We start from the raw sequence: 21,614 nt of genomic DNA, 5'->3' as shown, positions 1-21,614 counted from the left end.
CCCACATACATGGGTCTGGTGAAGGGACTGTCCTGGGGTCCTGTCATTACATCTACTCCTGTTGTGGATGACGGATCTCACGGTGACACGGTCCAGGTTTTCCTTCTCGTGATCTGTCAGGGTCCTATTTTTCAGGCGGCGGCAGTAGTACCAAGCGGACATTGCGTTAGTCGATTAGGGGGGATCTTGGGGTAGATGTCGGGTTATGTAGGAGAGGATAGGAGAGGTCTGCCTCCATCCGAGGGGCTTGGTGTGAACGCCTGAGTATGACTTCTAGATACTAAACCATGAGACGGTTTGCTGAGGAAGCTGTTTGTAAATACTGGGATGTGAGCCTGACCATCCCGGTGACCCTCTATAGACATCTAGATATTGCAGGCTCTAATTGGTGTAGCCTCCATCCGAACCTAGATATTGCGGGCTCTAATTGGTGTAGCCTCCATCCGAACCTAGATATTGCGGGCTCTAATTGGTGTAGCCTCCATCCGAACCTAGATATTGCGGGCTCTAATTGGTGTAGCCTCCATCCGAACCTAGATATTGCGGGCTCTAATTGGTGTAGCCTCCATCCGAACCTAGATATTAAGGGCTCTAATTGGTGTAGCCTCCATCCGAACCTAGATATTGGGGCTCTAATTGTAGCCTCCATCCGAACCTAGATATTGCAGGCTCTAATTGGTGTAGCCTCCATCCGAACCTAGATATTGCGGGCTCTAATTGGTGTAACCTCCATCCGAACCTAGATATTGCGGGCTCTAATGGTGTAGACTCCATCCGAACCTAGATATTGCGGGCTCTAATTGGTGTAGCCTCCATCCGAACCTAGATATTGCGGGCTCTAATTGGTGTAGCCTCCATCCGAACCTAGATATTGCGGGCTCTAATTGGTGTAGCCTCCATCCGAACCTAGATATTGCGGGCTCTAATTGGTGTAGCCTCCATCCGAACCTAGATATTGCGGGCTCTAATTGGTGTAGCCTCCATCCGAACCTAGATATTGCGGGCTCTAATTGGTGTAGCCTCCATCCGAACCTAGATATTGCGGGCTCTAATTGGTGTAGCCTCCATCCGAACCTAGATATTGCGGGCTCTAATTGGTGTAGCCTCCATCCAAACCTAGATATTGCAGGCTCTAATTTCGGTGTTGGCTGCAACCCACGTCCAATATGACAAGCATGCCTCCCTTGTTGTTTCTTGTTGATCTCTTCTTGGTTTTGTTCTTCTTCTCAACTCGATCCTCGCTCCGTACCCAGTCACGTTGGTGGTGTCGTGGAGAGTCTGATATAAAGCGCCTGAACGGTGATGTGCACTACACTGTGACAGTGCACAAGAGTAGTCAGCTTGATAGGAAGGGCGATTATAATGGGAAGTTACCGAGAGAACACTTATCTATCTCTGAAGCACACATAGTCCATTCACACTCTCACAACCCCTTGTTTTGACTGTACTGTCTCTTTGATTGCATCACAACCTTGTTCGTTTCAGACTCCGGGAAACGTTCATTCTGCTCCTCATATTCCACTGATAGTCTTGATGTGATTCTTTTCTCATTTCTGCGGTACCCATTTTGTCATTACGAAAGTAATAACGCGCATCTCTGTCATTCGCTAGATGCCCTCTGTCTTCAAGATTGAGTGTCTGGACACAGTCTGCCGTATCTGGTCGTAATAAAGAATGGTCCTGTACAGTTTAATATGTCCCTAAACCTGTGAATGCTTTCTATGTTCTTATTCATATTATTTTCAGTTGAACGTGTGTGTGTCAATAAAGAGGCACTCTTTGGTTCCTTATTCACATAGGTACCACATATTGATCCACGACACACACATCTACATATGTGACAAGTGAGAAAACACAGAAGGGGATCGTCCAATCACACAGGAGCCTAATTCTGCCATTTAGACCATTGTTTCCCTTGTCGTGTCCAGTGTATTATTCAGTTCAGAGAACTAATAACAAAGCCCAAAAAGATAACATGTGTAACATAACAACTCATTCCAAGGAGAATTCATTTCTTCTGAAGCGCCGTGTCAGGTCAACTGCTTTTGTGTATTGCTGATGCATCTCCTGACAACGGGGCTGTAACCACAACACACGACACACTCAGGGTTCCTTGATAATTATAATATAATAAGCCATAACAATTGACCAAGCTGTCAGGAAACCCGCAGGCTGTCAGCCTGTAGGGCGTGCGGTTCGGGTGCGTTCCTAGCTCTAGGCTCCCTTTGTTTCTCAGCTCAGGTGGAGGCGGAGACATCAGAGAGGCTCGGGTTCCTTTCATGAAGCTGGATTGTGAATTGTAAGGGTTGGTGCTTCTGCTCATGTAGTCTCGGGCTGAAGAGGGTATGGTCACAGCCTCGGGGATGTCTCTCTGAACATCAACCAGGATTCGTTCATGCTTCCCCTTTAGGACGGTCGAAGTCAGCACCACGGTCACCACGTACACGGTGCAGATTATTATGTTGACCAAAATGGGGTTGAAACACAAGGCTATCCACTCGATGCTCGCAAAACCTCACCTGGCGCCATTTGAATTGATCGACAGACCGTGCCAGCGACAGGATTGGACTCTGATAGAACATCTCATGGTAATCCACAAAGTCACGGACAGTGACTACATAGAGGGTGATTCGCAGGCGTCCATAGTAAGCATGGTTACATCTCGGAAAATGCAGGCAGCCGGTGTGTAGTGCTTGTAAAGGACGGCGTGGGAGCTCAGAAGCCACGAGGGTGATCAGACTAAACCTCCCCCCCTGTACCTGACATAGAGTTCTGTAAACGTAATCTGTGCGCCATAGAATACACCGTGATGAAGCTGTTGGCCGACATGGGTATGACAAACAAGTTCTTTCTAGTGACCGGCGCGAAGGGAGACTCGTCCAAGGACGAGCTCCTAGAGACCTAGAAATCTTCCTAGAGGGAACCTCGGTCGATAACCTCCTAGAGGGAACCTCGGTCGAAAACCTAGAGGGAACCTCAGTCGATAACCTCCTAGAGGGGACCTCGGTCGATAACCTCCTAGAGGGAACCTCGGTCGATAACCTCCTAGAGGGAACCTCGGTCGATAACCTCCTAGAGGGAACCTCGGTCGATAACCTCCTAGATGGACCTCGGTCAATAACCTCCTAGAGGGAACCTTGGTCGATAACCTCCTAGAGGGAATCTCGGTCGATAACCTCCTAGAGGGAACCTCGGTCGATAACCTCCTAGAGGGAATCTCGGTCGATAACCTCCTAGAGGGAACCTTGGTCGATAACCTCCTAGAGGGAATCTCGGTCGATAACCTCCTACAGGGAACCTCGGTCGATAACCTCTTAGAGGGAACCTCGGTCGATGACCTGGTGTCGTTGCACCAGAAGTACCTGGAGAGCCAGGACTCAGCCAGACCTGAGAAGAGTAACCAGAGGGAACCAGGACGATAAACTCCTAGAGGAACCTCGGTTGATAACCTAGATGGAATCTGAAACCTCCTGAGCGTGAGCTGTCCTCCTAGAGGGAATCCCAGTTAACCTCCTAGAGCTGGATAACCTCCTGAGGGAATCTCGGTTGAGTGTCTTTGTAGGGGAACTTTTGTCGAAACCTCCTAGACTATATAACAAGTGAACCTCTAACATTGAGGAACACGTGTCGATGACCTGGTGTCGTTGCACAGAGGCCAACACGCCAGACCTGAGAAGAGTACCAGGAGAGCCAGGACGTTCTGACGAAGATCTGAAACCTCCTGGCGTGGCTGTCCGCTGATCCCAGGCCGATAGCTGGATAGACAGGCCTGAGGGACTCGAGACTTTGTGGCGACTATGAGGCTCCCAAGACAACAAGAGCTACCATGAGGAACACGTTTAGACATGCAGTGTGCCCACGCTGCTACAGCGGAAACGACTCGAACCTGGTGGCCGTGCTGATGGCGTGTGGACGCGAGGGCACTACTATGAGGCTAGACAACAAGAGGATTTAGATATGCACATGTTGACCTTCAGGAAGCTGCTGTTTGCCTTTCCCGACAACCGCCCACCCAAGCTTCAGTTTAGGGAGCTGGCTTCAAGTGAGGATAGGTTCCGAGTGCTCTAACACATTGCAGCTGCCAATGACTCGAAAGTGACTGTGCAGTCCGCTTTGACTGTGACGACTCGCTGTAGACCTATGAAATGTAATGTGCAGTGACGTATGGGATCTTGATGTCAATGATGTCTACATAGAAGGTAAGGCTACGAATGCTCCAGTTCTATGGATAATGTGATCTGTATACAGTGTGTGTTGTGTACAATAAAGTCTATCACCTCGACTGTCTCTGAGAGTGTTTTTTGTGCCATGTTTCCACAAATTGCTATTTTAAACTCGAAAATTAGTTATAAGATGAGTTATAAGGCTCATGATTTCATCCCATCTTGGAACCTCATGAGGGTCCTTGTGTGAACATGGAGTACAGGAGGGGGCTGAGCACGCACCCCTGAGGGGCCTCAGGTGTGTATCTTCAGTGCGCAACTAGGGCCTTCGTGAAGACCAGAAAAATGTTTATATATTAAACAACTTTTTCTAATTGCAATAACATAACATACTTTCAAGTGTATGTGCGATGCCTTTTGCTATATCCTTCAAGCTCATTGAATCAACCCGACAACAAGACAACAAGACAATAAAACAGAGACATATTTGGAATGTGCACTTTCCATTTTGTAAACTTCAGGATAGGGATCCATCTTTTATAGGGTGCCTGTCATCCGATTGGCCTTTAATGATATCCGTATAAATAAACACACAAAGTAAGAAAACACCTCCTTACTTTGACATGAACAAGGACTCCCATCCTAATAAAGGAACGATCAAAACAGGTATTTTCACTTCAACGTGTCATTTTTGGTTGTAAAATAATATATAATAATAATATAATAATAATAATATATGCCATTTAGCAGACGCTTTTATCCAAAGCGACTTACAGTCACGTGTGCATACATTCTACGTATGGGTGGTCCCGGGAATCGAACCCACTACCCATGGCCTTACAAGCGCCATGCTCTACCAACTGAGCTACAGAAGGAATAAAATACACAGATGCACATTTGGTTTGGACCCGGGTGTTACTACGCAAAACACAAAGACATCTTTCATAATAAACATCATGTTCGGAATGTCAAACACATGCATGTTAAACAAAGAGATGAACTGTTGGGTCGGTTCAGGGATGGTAGTGTCACTGCACATGTCTTCTAGTTGTCAAACACATGCATGTTAAACAAAGAGATGAACTGTTGGGTCGGTTCAGGGATGGTAGTGTCACTGCACATGTCTTCTAGTTGTCAAACACATGCATGTTAAACAAAGAGATGAACTGTTGGGTCGGTTCAGGGATGGTAGTGTCACTGCACATGTCTTCTAGTTGTCAAACACATGCATGTTAAACAAAGAGATGAACTGTTGGGTCGGTTCAGGGATGGTAGTGTCACTGCACATGTCTTCTAGTTGTCAAACACATGCATGTTAAACAAAGAGATGAACTGTTGGGTCGGTTCAGGGATGGTAGTGTCACTGCACATGTCTTCTAGTTGCATAATCATAGCATTGTCATCATTGCCGTTTACCCAGAACTCTGCATATTCTTCGGGAAGCAGTTGATCATGAAATATCAGTACGTCTATACATGATCCTCTGGTTATAAGAGGGTAGCATAGTCATGGACCGTGGATCGCGGACCTGATGACCGAGTGCGGTGCACACCTCTTCTGTCAATTCCATGGCGGGAGGATCTGTCCTGACTGAAAGAAACACACAAAAGTGCTTTAGTCTATGAGCAGGTGATGATGCATTCCAGGCCTTGATTTCACTATACATATCACCAAACTTTCCCAGAGGTCCTTGTGTTTTCAGGTCATCATATACTGTAAGTCTCTCACGTAAAACTTTGAGGAATCTCTCCGCCCGTTCCTCGGTCTTGAGGCAGTGTTCGATGACCTTATGGATTGATCTTACTGTGATAAGACCTGAGTAGATTCTCACCATCGGGGTCTTTTGTGTCAGGACCTCACCAGCGAATAGCCTCTCGGTTATGTCGTGCTTGTAACTCTTCAATAACTGGGAATTCATTATACCGACCGAGGTTGTGAATAGTGGAATTGTATTGCTGTGCATTTATATATGGCAAACTTTGAACCTGTTCGGACACATGATCCACGGTTGGATGAATGTTCTCCAATAGACGTACCGTTGGCTGGATAAATGGTCCTCGGTTGGATAAATGAGCCCTGCTTGGATAAATGAGCCCTGCTTGGATAAATGAGCCCTGCTTGGATAAATGAGCCCTGCTTGGATGAATGGTTCTCGGTTGGATAAATGAGCCCTGCTTGGATGAATGGTTCTCGGTTGGATAAATGAGCCCTGCTTGGATGAATGGTCCTCGGTTGGAAAAATGAGCCCTGGTTGTATGAATGGTCCTCGGTTGTATGAATGGTCCAGGGTTGGATGAATGGTCCTGGGTTGGATGAATGAGCCCTGGGTTGGATGAATGAGCCCTGGTTGGATGAATGGTCCTGGGTTGGATGAATGAGCCCTGGTTGTATGAATGGTCCTCGGTTGTATGAATGGTCCAGGGTTGGATGAATGGTCCTGGGTTGGATGAATGGTCCTGGGTTGGATGAATGAGCCCTGGTTGTATGAATGGTCCTGGGTTGGATGAATGGTCCTGGGTTGGATGAATGAGCCCTGGTTGTATGAATGGTCCTGGGTTGGATGAATGAGCCCTGGTTGTATGAATGGTCCTGGGTTGGATGAATGAGCCCTGGTTGTATGAATGGTCCTGGGTTGGATGAATGAGCCCTAGCACGAATGCAGACGTCAATGAGGGTAAAGTGTCCGTGACCACATCGCACTATTTGGTGCTCTTGCTGTCAGTGCTGATTGCGTTACCAATCAGGGGGTGTTCATGTATAAACATGTATTAACATAATGCCACAGCATACAACCCTTTTGCTCTTGATACAGTGATTTATAAGGCTTAAGCTATGTCATGTATCACATGTATGTAAGGTATCCAATGTTTGCTATATGGAGGCAATGTCATGCTATGTGTCATTACTATCCTGTTGTGTTTGTATAAGTAATGAGCATACTTTTGTGTTTGTAATAAAAAGGTTTCAATGAAAGTCATCTCATTCTCTATGTCTATATTCATTGAGAGTGTATCTAATCAAGGCTCATGTATCCGACTACGGACCATTTGTCAAACCGCTGTTAATATTGACGCACCCCATCCGGTTAGCGGGGTCATTTTCATCAACAACCGCTGAATTGCAGAGCGCCACATTCAAAGAATATTACTACAAATATTTATATTCACGAAATCACAAATGCAATATAGCAAAACACAGCTTAGCTTTTTGTTAATCTACCTGTCGTGTCAGATTTTTGAAAATATGCTTTTCAGTGAAAGCAATTTGAGCGTTTGTGTAAGTTTATCGATCACTAGACAAAACATTATGAACACCTAGCATCAAAGTAGCTCTTGAAAATCATTAAAGCAATAAAATGAATCGCTTACCTTTGATGATCTTCGGATGTTTTCACTCAGGAGATTCCTAGTTACACAATAAATGTTCCTTTTGTTCCATAAAGATCATTTTTATATCCAAAACACCTCTGTTTGTTTGGCGCGTTATGTTCAGAAATCCACAGGCTTGAGCAAAACTCATGCAAACACCTGACGCGATATTATGACCACTTTAATAATGGAATACCAATGGATAACATCTACTGCATCCTGCCTATGCCGCTCTGTACCATCACTCATTCATATATCTTTATGTACATATTCTTTAACCCTTTACACTTGAGTATATAAGGTAGTAGTTTTGGAATCGTCAGGTTAGATTATTCGCTGGTTATTCGCTGGTTATTACTGCATTGTCGGAACTAGAAGCACAAGCATTTCGCTACACTCGCATTAACATCTGCTAACCGTGTGTATGTGACAAATGACATTTGATTTGATTTGATTATTTCATTTCTGTCTCATACAATAGAGACAACAGCATATCACACAAGACGTTGAACCGATAACCAACAACGGCTGCAACACCAATAATTATGTGGAACCCATATTTGTCCCGAAAGAGGACACTCTTGTCCGGGTCATCCTGGTGTAGATCTTGGTCTCTCACAATGGCCTCTTCTTCGGACTCAAGGTAAGTGAATAGATTGGTGTAGTTGAACTCACCGTCCTCCAAATCTTTCTCAAGCTCCTGTTCCTCTTCTTCGCTCAGTGGACGACCAGTCAATTCGACAAATGCCTTTAGTCCCCAATCAAAATCTCTGGTGTAAAAGGAGTTAAATGATTTGATCCATGTTCTTCATGGAATCTTCAGGAACTCCAATAACCTTGGCTAGTTTGAGGATCTTCTCCTTGTTGTTGATGACTGTAGCTCCGATCGCCAATGCGACCCCTTTGGCTTTGTCAGAGGTGGAACATTTTCTTGATCTTTTCCAGGGACTGTTTACATTTTTTCAGTTTTAGAAATATTTTGTATCAACTTGATCGGGTGTCTGTAGCCACTCTACCAGAACCTTTCAGATTCCAGACTTCACCGTTGTTTGAGTTCTTGCATGGATCACATTGAGCGATCAAGCATTGATCACATTGAGCGATCAAGCATTGATCACATTGAGCGATCAAGCACGGATCACATGGTAAAACTCGTGTCACAGAGTACATTCTGGACATCTCCTCCAGGACATTTGAAGTACACTTCCATTTCCTCTGACCCGTAGTTCTTCACACTTAGTCCGTGCAAATTACTCATGATTCTGTCACCATCATTTTTATTCTTGAAGTTTTCAAAAGAGTCCAGTTTCTTTAAAGTTAGTCACGCCGCAGGTGTGGCAGTGTGATGTTGTTCCCAAATTATGATGATGCACCAAATTACACACAAGGACCAATTGAAATAGGCCAGGTCAAGAGGGGATGTTAATCATTTGATAATAATAATTCAGTGTGTTTTATATTTATTTACAGCTGCATAGCTAATGTTATTCTTTGGTGTACAAACACTTTTTCACATCAATATTGTACATACGCGTGATTGTAAAAGTGTTGTATATTTGGGTTTGGCCCATCGCAGGTTATCTGTATTTCTGTACCCCCTTTATTGTTCTCTTTTGCCTGACCTTCAGCATAGCAAGGTGCCTGAGAGCTAGGACTGCGCCAAGGGCTAATATATTGTGTGTTGTCTCTTTGTGTGCAGGGCAAATAAAAAGAATTCGACTAGCAGACCTCCAGTTGTGGCAGCGTCCTAATTGAAAGTACACAACGCAGAACGAACCACGCTACAAACTGGTGCGTCGATCTGCCGACTGGTCAAGCCGACCACTGGAGCTGAGGTGAAAAATCTGAGCATGCACACGTGTTGATGGTTTGCTGTAAGTGAATATATACTGTAAATAGTGAAGGTGAATGTATTCACTAGATAAAGGTATTTGTGTTTATTTGCATATTTTTTAAGGAATTTTTTCATTGCAATTTTTTTCGGTATTTGCAGTAAATGACATTGTATTTTAGTGCTCTATTGAGCCATGGCTTAACAAAGCTGCAGAGGTAAGTGAGGGTTATAACCAATCAGTGCTCAAAGTTGGCAGTCATGTTTGGGTTAGAACCAATCAGTGCTCACAGTTGGCAGTCATGTTTGTACGCAACTGTCCTGATAAAGAGTTGGTCCAAGTGTTCAGAATGCAAACCCCTTCGTGACTGGACAGCCAGTGAGGTACAGGATGGTTTGGATGAACTGTTAAGGGGCCGTAAAGCATGTAGAACACAACTTTTCACAGCAGCTGGCTGCTGTCTTTGACTCCACCCAGGAGGAAGTGGATCCTGTGAGCAGATCTAATGTGTCATTTTTTTTCTCGGTGTGGCCGTGAACCAGAACAGGCCCCATCTGTATCTGAGGTTGGGACATTAGAGAAAGTTTTGAGTATGTTAGAGAAGGCTCTTGTCAGCAATACTCAGTCTGTGAACAGAGGGCCCCGTAAACAGTTCCCCAAACGTCAGCGCGAGTGCGCTGTCTGTGGAAGCACTAATCACTGGGCTAAAGCTCACTGTCAGATGCACCAGCTGTGTTTCAAGTGCTTCTCTCCTGGCCACATGAGCTTTGAGTGTAGTGAGACAGTGACAGAGCCCTGGATGTTGACAGACTGGCAGGTCTCAGGAAAACTAGAATGCCTCCATTCTGAGGAGGGCAATGTGGGGCAGTCTAATTGTTCCTCCACCAATAATGATATCCAATCTGTTTATTCTTATTTTTGTCAGTACCCAAGAACAACACAGTCATTTTTCAGAACACAATGAGATTTACTCAGAATGACAGTTTTGTTTTACACCACCGTGCTGGTACAGGATAAAGTTGAACTGAAGGGGATGTTAGATAGTGGGTCCATGGCTACTACTCTGCACGCAGATATTGTACCTCAGTTGAGAGAGGCAGGAGTGGTAGAGGGGAAATTTCTAGCTCCTTCAGACATCATCCTGGTGGGTTGTGGTGGGATGCAAACTAGCCCAGTGGGCATGTGTGACTTAAAAATACAGCTTTATGGCTTCAGTTATGTCGTCCCAGTGCTTATTGTAGATGGGCAGGTTGATGAACTCATTGTGGGCACTAATGTGTTGAAGTCTCCGATTAGAAAGTTCAAATCAAATGACAGCTACTGGCGGGTGGTGGGTACGCCAGGTCCTTCTGGCCAGTGTGATGACAGCCACTTTCTGCGTCTCCTATCAAATCTGGAAAGACGGAGAGGAGACCCATCCCAGATAAACTGGGCACCATTAAGTTGAAGAGAGCAATAAAGCTCCAACCCATGAGTGAGCATGTGGTGTGGGGCCGTCTACCCCCAAAGACAATTCAAATCAAATCAAATCAAACTTTATTTGTCACATGCACATGGTTAGCAGATGTTAATGCGAGTGTAGCGAAATGCTTGTGGGCAGTACTGTTGTTGTCGAGCCCAGCAAATCACTTTGTGTGAATCGACACATATTATTAGGGAAAGTAGTTACGCCTCTGTGGGGGGGATGGATGGCTCACTGTGAAGATTGTGAATCGAACAATTTCGCCAGTTACCCTAAGACGAAATGCTAAAGCGACGGATGTGTACCCTTGCATTGCATTGGAGGATTTTGATGATGTCAAGCAGAAAGCAGCTTACCAGAACGTGGCAAAAGTACAATGTGACAGCTCACATGGCAGTCTGACAGCTAAGACTTCAGTTGGTGGCAGTGTAGTTAATGGCAACAGTACACTTAGCAATCTTGGACTTCAAGGCCTGTCTGTCGAGGAGTGTCCAATTTCACAGTTCTGGAAAGACAAAATTGTCAGTTTAATTGAGAAGTATGACACAGTGTTCTCTAGACATAGCCTGGATTGTGGCGAGGCAAAAGAGTTCTGCCATCGCATATAGCTGACTGATGACCGCCCATTTCGATTACCTTATCGTAGGCTTTCTCCAGCTCCAGCAGAAAACCCAGCAGTGAGTATGCCTCATCATTGGTGCTGGCAAGGAAAAAGAATGAGGACTTGCGTCTATGTATTGACTTTAGGTGGTTAAACGCCCACACAGTAAAGGATGCTCATCCCCTGCCTCATCAGGCTGATGTACTGGCTGCGCTGGGAGGTAATACCTTCTTCAGCACAATGGACTTGACCTCAGGGTACTACAACGTGCCACTGCATGAAGAGGATAAGAAATACACTGCCTGTTCCTCTCTTTTAGGTCTGCACGAGTACAATGGTTTGCCTCAAGGCCTTTGCAACAGCCCAACTACTTTTATGAGAATGATGCTGACCATCTTTGGTGACCAAACCTTTCTAAGTCTCCTTTGCTATTTGGATGATCTGATGGTTTTTGCTAAGATGAACAAAGAGAGTCTGCAGAGACCTAAGATGTTTTTTTCAGCGATTGCAGGAGCACAATCTTAAACTGTCTCCGTCTAGGTGCAGGTTTTTTGAGGAGATCTGTTAAGTTTTTTGCGTCGCATCATTTCTCATGACCCTGCTAAGGTTCAAACCATTTTAAATGTGACTGAGAGTGATGATGGAAGCTGATGGTGTCACTCCGTCTCCTAGCAACATCCGTTCTTTCCTTGGTATGGTAGTATACTGTCAACACTACATTGAGAATTGTTCCATGGTTGCGAGGCCATTGTTTCAGCTAACTACAGGTCAGAAGAAGCGTAGGAGAGGCAAGGGCAGAAAGAGGCAAATGTCAACTCACTTTTGAAGCTCTGAAAGCAGCACTAGTTGACCACGCATTGCTGGCTCATCCAGATTTTTCTCAGCCATTTTTACTTTTCTGTTGATGCATCTACTAGTGGTTTGGGAGCTGTACTATCCCAAGTGCAAGTTGGGAAAGCCGTAGCCAGGCCAATAACCTTTGCTAGTAAATCTCTTAATCATGCACAATCCAAGTATCCTGCTCACCGGCTGTAATTTCTAGCCATGAAATGGGTCATTCATGATAAATTCAGCCATTGGCTGTGAGGGCATAAATGTACTGTGTGGACCGACAACAATCCACTCAAATATATTCTTACAAAGTCGAGACTTGATGCATGCGAGCAGAGATGGGTGGCAGAGCTCGCACCCTTTGATTTTGATATCCAGTACATATCAGGGCCCAAGAATGTCGTTGCTGATGCTTTGAGCAAAGAGCCATTTGTCCGCTCCAAAGTTCTGCACTGAATGACAAGAATTCCATATGATGTCCTGCTGGAAGAAGCCAGAGGTCTTCGAGTGGATTATGTACAAGAGATGTTCCGCCTCTCCTGTGACCCGAGGTTGTAGAAGGTCTATGGCTCCTGGGAGTGAGTTGAGTGGAGCTGGAGACGATGTCAGTGGGATGGTTTCCTGTGAAGAGGTGTCTGCTGTCCTCCATGCCCACCGCCAATGGGATGATGGTGCCACAGTGAGGGCCGTTTAACATCTTGAGAAGTTGATGTCCATGGGTCAGAGCCTTTTACCTGTCCCTACACACAAGGAGCTGTATGATACCCAGTCACTGGATCCTATCATCAGCAGAGTCATGTTATTTGTAGATAGAGGCCGGCGCCCATCTTGGAGAGAGGGAGTCCTAGAAGCTAAAGAAACAGTTTGTCCTCTAAGACAGTGGGGTAAACCCTTTGGTTTAGGTGGTTAGGGATTCTGTGTCGTGTCTCAAAACACCCAGGGAGTAAGAAGAAAATATTACAGTATGTCGTACCTGTGTCTTTGAGAGCCTTGTGTTGAAGGGAGTTCATGAGAATGCTGGTGATCAGGGTCAGCAGCGCACATTGTGGCCTACGAGTCAGCGGTTTTACTGGGAATCTATGGAGAAGGATGTCAAGGAATACGTGGCCCACTGTAAGAGATTTGTGTTGAGTAAATCACCTGAGCCTGAAGCCAGAGCTCCACTGAGTCCTCCTGAATGTTGAAAGACACTCTGAAAAGAGTCTACAAGAGACTTGAAAGAGTCTACGAGAAAGCTTGGGTCACACGGTAACCGGTCGTATTTGGTCACCTCGTAGATGAGACACTTGAGCCTAATGGCTGTATTAGGAGCCCTGTCATCCTGCTCATTGACTTGCCGAAAGAGATCCTGTAGCACGCGTGTCTCCTACAGCACTTGGACAATGCTGTTGATGCTGGTCCCCGTAGGATTGATCAAACCACGCATGGTTGAAGGTGGACAGAGAGATCTCGAGCAGTGCAGCCTGCAGGCTCGCTAGAACAATGTCAGCGAATGTGATGGTAAGGACTGGTTTCGTAAATCAGTAAGTGTACAAGGGCATGAGGTGACAAATTGAACATCATATGGTTAGTCTGTCACGCTGAACATCACCATACTCTGGATCTCGGAGAGATCTCACCGATCCTGCGGGCTCAGTAGAACCGTGAGGTTCATCATCCTGTAATATTTGACAGTGAACCCCTGCACAGGTTCCTGTCTCTTAAACATTGTGAACATTATGACAGGGGCCCACTTGGACTCGGTCTGTGAAACGGTGTCGTGTGAAACAGCTGCCGTTGGCGTCAAGTAAGCTTGACCAGGTCCAGTTGATCTACACTGGAATTTCCAGAGGGTGCCGAGTTGTTGAAAGTCACCTTTGTCAAACCCTGCGTGCAATCCAGTGTTCGAGACTATCTTGACTCTCACTTCGAGCCTATCTTGACACTCATCCTCAGCACTATGTTCCTAACCAGTGTATTCAGCTTGGTATCACCCACACCCTCTGCTGTCTGGTTGCCTCTGAAATTATTTGGGTCTCTGTACACCAGCAGTTTGGTGCTGCTTCTATTGCGAGCTTCTTCTTCCTCACCCACGTGTGTTAGCCAGTTGGGTATTTCGGACGAATAATCCCTGAACGTGAGAAAGTTACAGAGTATGGTCAACAGGTACGGAGTCGTCCGTTTGCTGACATGGAATCATCACAACCACTCGATCGACTTGGTCAGCACATGCGAGGCAGACATCCTGGTGCTCAGCTTGCAAAGCCATTTGCACAGATTCGAGTCGGGTAAATGCTTTGCCACCATAGTAGTACAGAGACGGACCAAGCTCTTACATTGTTTGTCGAACATCGAGGACTGGGGCTTTTTGAAGTTCCTGCTGAGATAAGGGACAATGTTGATCCTCACGGCACCTTTACCGATCAGGATATCCCTCCATTCGGTCATGTGAGTGGGTAACAGCTTCATGTCGCTCCATTCGAGGTTATTCGAATCGAGGAGGGATACCTCCCTTGATACGTGACCCCCAGCGTTTCTGACCACGCTTTCCATGCCATGAGCCTCGTTGGGTCGAACGGGCAGCAGGTCGGGTGTCTGTGTTACATCTGTGACGGCAGGTTGAGGAGGAATCTGATGTTGTCGCCAGTGGACCCTCGAAGTACCCTCGTCTGGATCGTTTACGTAAACACCGGGAGCCGTCTTCGAGTGCCTGACCTCGACAGTTGTCTAGCAACATTTTGGGGCTACTCCTTCTTTTGATTCCCCATTTTTGTTCAAACTTCAAGACATCTTATGACATACCGTACTTCTTTATAACACATCTGTGGTAGTAAGTAGGAGATGAACGGTTCGGTTCGTAGAGAGATTGTGTTCTCTGAACAAACTTCCGTATCGCTGTGAGTGCCTGATAGTGGCAGGTGCGCCAGCTACGGGGTTGCTGCAAGATACTGCGTTCAAAGATGGAGACATGCTCCAGATGACATACCCAGAGCGGATCTAGAATCTCTCCACCACATGGAATGCAGTAACACGGTGTGTCACGAAACGCCTATCCTCGATCAGATACTGTCAGAGGCTCGCAAACTCTCCAGATACTACATATATCTGTTGTTTTGTTACTGCATGAGCTCTGCAGGACCTAAGACATAAAACCAGCAAGGGTTCATGTCTAACCGCTTGATCCGCATGTCTCAGTGGGAACCCAAGAAAAACGCCGCTCCCTTAGTGGATGTACCCGGGAGCTGGCTCGAGACGAAAGTGTGTACCAACTACCCTTCGGCTCCACCTGCCCCAAAAGGCAACTTCATGAGCGGGTTCCCCCCTTATTTCCCCAGAAGCCGCCTCAGCATCTACCTCAACCTGAGGAGAATCAGCTGTATCCACAGCAGCAGCAACAGCCTCAGCGTCAGCCACAGCAGCAGGTTCGAGAGTATCATCGAGAAGTTGACTACACCAAGCAGCGGGATCAACTGCTCGCATTTCAACGCAACACCAAACAGTTATATCCAGATCTGACTGAGCACCGAGTTAGAGGGCCGTCGCACACCAAACCTTTCAAGGGATGGGATAATAAACCAAAGAATGTATTTAAAAAGGATGTTACGATTCAAACGTTGAGATTGAGGAAGAGTGTTGAGGGGGTGTAAAACATGTAAACATAGCACCGGTGTGTATCAATGAAGTGTGTACGGAACATTATATGCCTTACTGTCACAAAGAACTCTGTAGACTTTATTCAATGTAATAGCAAACAATTTACAACAACACTCGCTGGTTGGATAAACGGTCCTTGTTTGGTGTAAATTGTCTATATAAGAACACTAACAGTGGTGCTGTGCACATCAGCCACTACAGATGGCAATGGCAACAACAGCAGCAGCATCCACAGGACCAGAGGCGATGGACTGTGCAAAGGTCATAGAGTTTGTGCCGGTGCAGCCTTACCGTGGTCGGGTCATGAAGGTGGAGAGACAGAGCTCAGAGTATTAGATGTCACGCATCGAGGCTGATGAGGATCTCACTTGCCATCCAGCGCAGTAGAGACATGGGGTGTGGTGTGTGCTTGGAGGTGATGTTTGACAAGGACAATCCGAGGGAGTGTCGATTCGGCATTCTGACCAACTGTAGACACTGTTATCTTCTGGAGTGCATCCGCACGTGGAGGAGTGTCAAATGTGTCGATGTCAAAAGCAATAAATTGTGCCCAGCGTACCGAACCAGATCACACTTTTTCATCCCGAGTGATTACTGGGTCAAAGATAAAGCCAACAAGCAGAAACTGATACAGAAATACAAGGACGGCATGGCGGGTAAACCGTGTCGATACTTTGAAGAACCTGCCACTTCAACTCAAGATACTTCTAACAAACACTCACGCCGGCAGGGAGCTCAGCCCCAGAGTAGGAAGCCCAGGTGGAGGCTGTTGTGGGAGGAGGACGATTGCACCTGGCCATTTCCATCAGAGACGGAACAAGAAGAGGAGAGTTATCCCTTTGACTTGACCGAGATGTTGCTCTGGTTGCTAGCCAATGATTGTTGACGTATTCAGAGGACTGGACTGGGTGTAGTGCCATAGCTCCCCTCCACAAACCTACAACCCAGGGACGGACTGTCTTTCTCGGTGATAGGCAGTTATTTTGTCATCTATTTTATACATATACTGTCTTGGATAATATCAAAGTTAATCTCTCTGTGTCACAAGTGGAGATTTGGTTTACCTGAGACTATGTATTATTGTGTGTAAAAAAAACTGACAAAAAAAACTCTGGACATTCACAAATCTGTGTACACATCTTTTTATTTTCACATAACAAGGAACGATTCACACGTACACTTGGCAAACCTCAGTTATTATACGTCTTTTTGAAAGTGTTATCTCTGGACCCAGGGAAGACGGAATTGTCTCGATGACGGTTAGCTCGATAGCTGCCATTCCCGGCGGTGAGCCTGTCGGTACCGGGACACTCAGAGTCCTCGTTACGCATCCTGTGCACCGATGTCAATCGGAATCTCCTCTCCGTTTGTTTCCTGTCACGGGGACGCCCAGTCGATCCCTCACGGAGACACGTTTCTCGCAGTTGGGGAAAGCGAGAGTCACGTCTGTGCTGTGAGGAGTTGAAGGCTCTTCTCTTGACCCCCAGTCGATCCCTTATGGAGACTCTCTTGATATTCAATGCTAGGCTGTCGAGATCCGAGAGTCTCTTTCCCTTGGAGTAGATGGAATCGATTCTTTCCGATCTTTCTGCGTCAACAGCTTTCGTAGAGGTTCTGATGTTGTTTAGCAAAAGGTTCTCCGTATTCAGCCATAACCTGTTTGTGCGGGATGGCTAGAAACCTATCGAAGGAGACATTCTTGAACTTGTCACTCTGGTGACATTGGTCCCATTCCTTCAGATACGAGTGTACAGCCATGGCTTGCCGATGTGGGTGGTTTACACAACCCTAGGCTGATATGTATAAAATGATAAATAAAAACTATGTCTGGGATATCTAGACTTTATCCATTTTGACTCATTGCCCTGGTTGAAGACCATGGTCATGCAATATACAGTAGCTGTTGTGGGTTGCTTTAGGCGTGGTCGGATGATTTAGCCGCAGTCAGATGTTTGGAGGTCCCATAGACTTAGCTAGGTAGGATGATTCAGCCGTGGTTGGAGAAATCAGCCATGGTTGGACACAATGCGACCATCTATCTGATAGTCCTTGGTTTAATCACAATCGCATACGGTATGTACACTTGCACATCTCCACCCATCCGAGAGACCAGAGTCGACACGCAACATGGAACTGACTCAGAAATAAAATATTGCCAACTACCTAATGAGAAATAAAGACAACTTCAATAAGCTCGTTGCAGCTATACAAGACCACAAATTGTCAAGGGGTATGATCGTATTCCCTACAGACTTATTAAAAGGGTAGACATCTGCAACCTAGCAGATCAGAGTTCCACCAGGTACTTCGATCATGCAGTGTTTGATGATGAGTGTGATCTTCACCCAAATCGAGCAAATGGACCTGGTGGTGGAACTAACCTCAGTGACCGGCAGACGGCTCAACCCCAAAGTGATCCCAGGTGACTACTGATTGGAGGGCTCTACAACACCACGCTACACGCTAGAACGCCCTGAAAGATATTTGTTTTCTCTGTAATGCCAATGCCAAATGCAAAATAATTACTTAAAAATCAGACAATGTGATTTCCTGGATTTTTGTTTTGGATTCTGTCTCTCAAAGTTGAAGTGTGCCTATGATAAAAATTACAGACCTCTACATGCTTTGTAAGTGGGAAAACCTGCAAAATCGTCAGTGTGTCAAATTCTTGTTCTCCTCACTGTATATAAAGCTTACGTTTGTACATATAAAAGCCACAACTGCGGTCTAGTGTTTAATGTCTTACGCTCACTCTGCGTCTCAATAGAACCTGAAAAGATCGAGACGGTCGTGTGACACCCGGTAGAATGACAGAGTTCCGCGTAGCCTTTCTTCAACCTGAGAACTTAATTGGTCTCCACAAAACACACTTCGGCATTATACACAAGACACTATATAAACCCACGTTGTATTCATTGTATCCGTGATGTGTTTGAAACATTAAATATCACTACGAGTTACATAAAGCCTGTGGATGTTTATTAGCAGATGAAATGATTAACATCAAATTGACATCATACTTGGATAAAATTGCCTCGGTTGGATAAAACAAACTCGGCTGGATAAACGACCGTGGTTGGATGTTCCGAAGTCCCATAGACTTAACATTGGTCGGACGATTCAGCCCTGGTTGGATGTTCCGAACTCCAGTTCAGGGTATAGAAGCAGCGCAGATCCAGATTACATGGCATTCTGTTCTTGTCTACCCTCGGCAACAGGCCTCGTATTCTGTCTCCTCACAGAACTTTAGAATAATGTAGTACATGACAATAGTTGTCAGACAGGGGCTGTACCCCACAGCCACACATCAACGTCATCCCGGATTAGGTCACGAACAGGTACATGACCAGGTGGGTCATGCAAACCTTGACACTCGACATTTGACAGTTCAAGTAGCATTGAAAGTGCTACTAAATACAGTATATAAACCAGATGTGTTAGGAAAAACTACGGGTAGAACCGACTTGTAATTTAATGACCTGGGTAGAGTTTGATACATTGTTGGGAAACAAAAACGCATTGACTGTCATTACCAACACATATAGTGTCACGCACACAGGCATTAGACCAGAAGTCAGCTTCTACGACGATGTGATTAACATGGTGGCATTAGTGGAACGATTGGACCATCAGGAAGGATATCGCCATTGCGAACAATAGGACAGAATTTAAGCTGTACTGCAAACATGTTAGTAAGTTTGTAAGTAAGAACCTTTGTCTATATCAAATGTGTTAATTCTCCTTTCAACACATGTGTGTTACGATAAATGAGTGATGAGGTGTGGAGTCAGGCGCAGAGAGCAAAAGATGTGGGAAAAACACACTTTAATGTCCCGGAAACATAACATGAACAAAAGTAGGAAAACAAATGAACAGAAATATAAACGGACAGCGTGAAACCCAAATGCCAACAAAAATACACTCAAACAAGAAAACAGGCGAACAAACTATATATAACCCCACCCTAACAACCAAACAAGAAACAGGTGCTACCAATTAGACAAAACTAAAGGAACACAGAACAACGGATCGGCGATAGCTAGTAGACCGGCGACGACGACCGCTGAGCACCACCCAAACAAGAAGGGGATATTCGTGACAGTGTGTCTAGTGTTAGTTATAGTGATGAGTTCTGCAACCAAAGTTGATAACAGTACGATGCCAAGAGCCCAAGAGAATATACGACCTGATGAAGAAGTAAGGCCTGACATGCTCCAATGTCTGGTGATTCCACAATAGCCCTGTCAGCGAGGTCTCCTTGTACAGCACTGTGTGACCACAACATGATGATAGTTAATGTAAACAGGATCCCCTGCAACGATTATTTTGGTGAAGAACCCGAGGTGTCCAGTTTCTACCACGACATAAAGCGCAAAGCACTGAGACACAAGCCATACACCATGCCTCGCTGCCCAGTAGTTATACCACGACTACCATCTATCTACCACTTTGGACAGAAACATCTCAATGGAGACCGAGGCGGAGCGCATACTAGTTGCCCTGTACTACGATGATCAAATGTCAAAACCCAGCGACGTTATCAAGGCAGACGGTCGATTCGTCCCATCTGTGCAGTATGTGGATCCAGACGGAGGGGATGGGGATCCATACGTGGTAGAAGTGGAACCAGACAAAACCCTGAGCATTATGGGTACAAAATAATTCTACATAACTGTATTGTAAACATTCATTTCATTGCCATTGGTGTAGAATATTGATTTAAAATTCAATTTGAATGTTTTTCTATTGTATAGGTACGGGGGCTTGCAGATGGGTCAGATGACGAATCAAATCCTTTGCTTTCTTCTGCTGCTACCATGCTGCTAACTCCTACCTTGACCGTGGACACTTGTGTTGTACAACCTGTGTATCACAACTGACAAAACGGCATGCCATAACGTGCAGAGAACAATCCAGCCATTACAGACCTGTTGAAATATCACACGACTTCGATGTTACATGCCACTCATGCTGCAAGCAGAAAGACTGGGTCGCAGATTCCAAAAAATGAAACCTGTACATGCTACAATGTCAGATGTCCTGTTTGTAGTAACGTATTATACACTATACCCTTCGAAGAGTGTTTACTTCTATATAATAAAGAGTCAAGAATAAACTGTTGAGACAAAGTACTTTATTTTACATGATCCATTTGTAAAAACGACATTCATTGTATCTGTGGAATGGCTGTGGAATGGCTATAGAATACTATGCTGTACATAATCCATTTGTATGAACAACATTCAATGTACAAAGTACTCAGATAAAATGACCTCGTAAAAATGTGTGTTGAAATGTTGAAAACTCAACTCATGTTGCATTTATTACTAAGTGTAATACAATCTGACGAGTTTCAAAAGTATCTACAGTATGTGTGGGGTCAGAGGAACCGGGGCCTTTACATGTACCATCTGATTTATGTACAAAGCCGTGTTTGTGTGGCTGAAACTGTGCTGCGAACGGTAGCTCTGCAAGGTTGTACATGTACAAACTGCCGATTTGGACAGATCGCAGGTAGTACGATCTCACATTGTGGCGTTTGTAAACTATGATAGTATACAAACAGATGTTCTTGTGTTCATTGCCATATATCTCGTGGACTCCCCCCTGGACTCCAACATATTAAACAGGTACATGTGAGTCTCTCTGAGATCCGTTTGATCTGTGAGCAATGACAGGTGCTTTGTTTAATGTCATGGCCTTGAGCTTATCTTCTTTGCCTTG

The 21,614-nt window shown here is 45.3% G+C and overlaps 1 long non-coding RNA gene across 4 annotated transcripts; it reads right to left on the bottom strand.

Moving 5' to 3' along the window:
- Positions 1 to 406: 406 nt before the first annotated feature.
- On the bottom strand, positions 407 to 1,086 carry LOC127911486 (uncharacterized). Of its 4 annotated transcripts, none has more exons than XR_008078711.1 (3): positions 781 to 1,086; positions 656 to 739; positions 407 to 449 (listed from the first exon to the last, which is right to left on the bottom strand). It is a non-coding gene; the product is annotated as an uncharacterized LOC127911486 (long non-coding RNA). The 4 variants fall into 4 exon arrangements; XR_008078710.1 differs by having other exon boundaries at positions 449 to 491; XR_008078709.1 differs by lacking the exon at positions 407 to 449 and adding an exon at positions 491 to 533.
- Between the last annotated feature and the right edge of the window lie 20,528 nt (positions 1,087 to 21,614).

This window comes from Oncorhynchus keta, chromosome 24 (assembly GCF_023373465.1).
Source record: "Oncorhynchus keta strain PuntledgeMale-10-30-2019 chromosome 24, Oket_V2, whole genome shotgun sequence".
NCBI lineage: Eukaryota > Metazoa > Chordata > Actinopteri > Salmoniformes > Salmonidae > Oncorhynchus > Oncorhynchus keta.
Note: the sequence above shows the minus strand (reverse complement) of the source record. Positions and strands in the feature narration are given on the sequence as shown.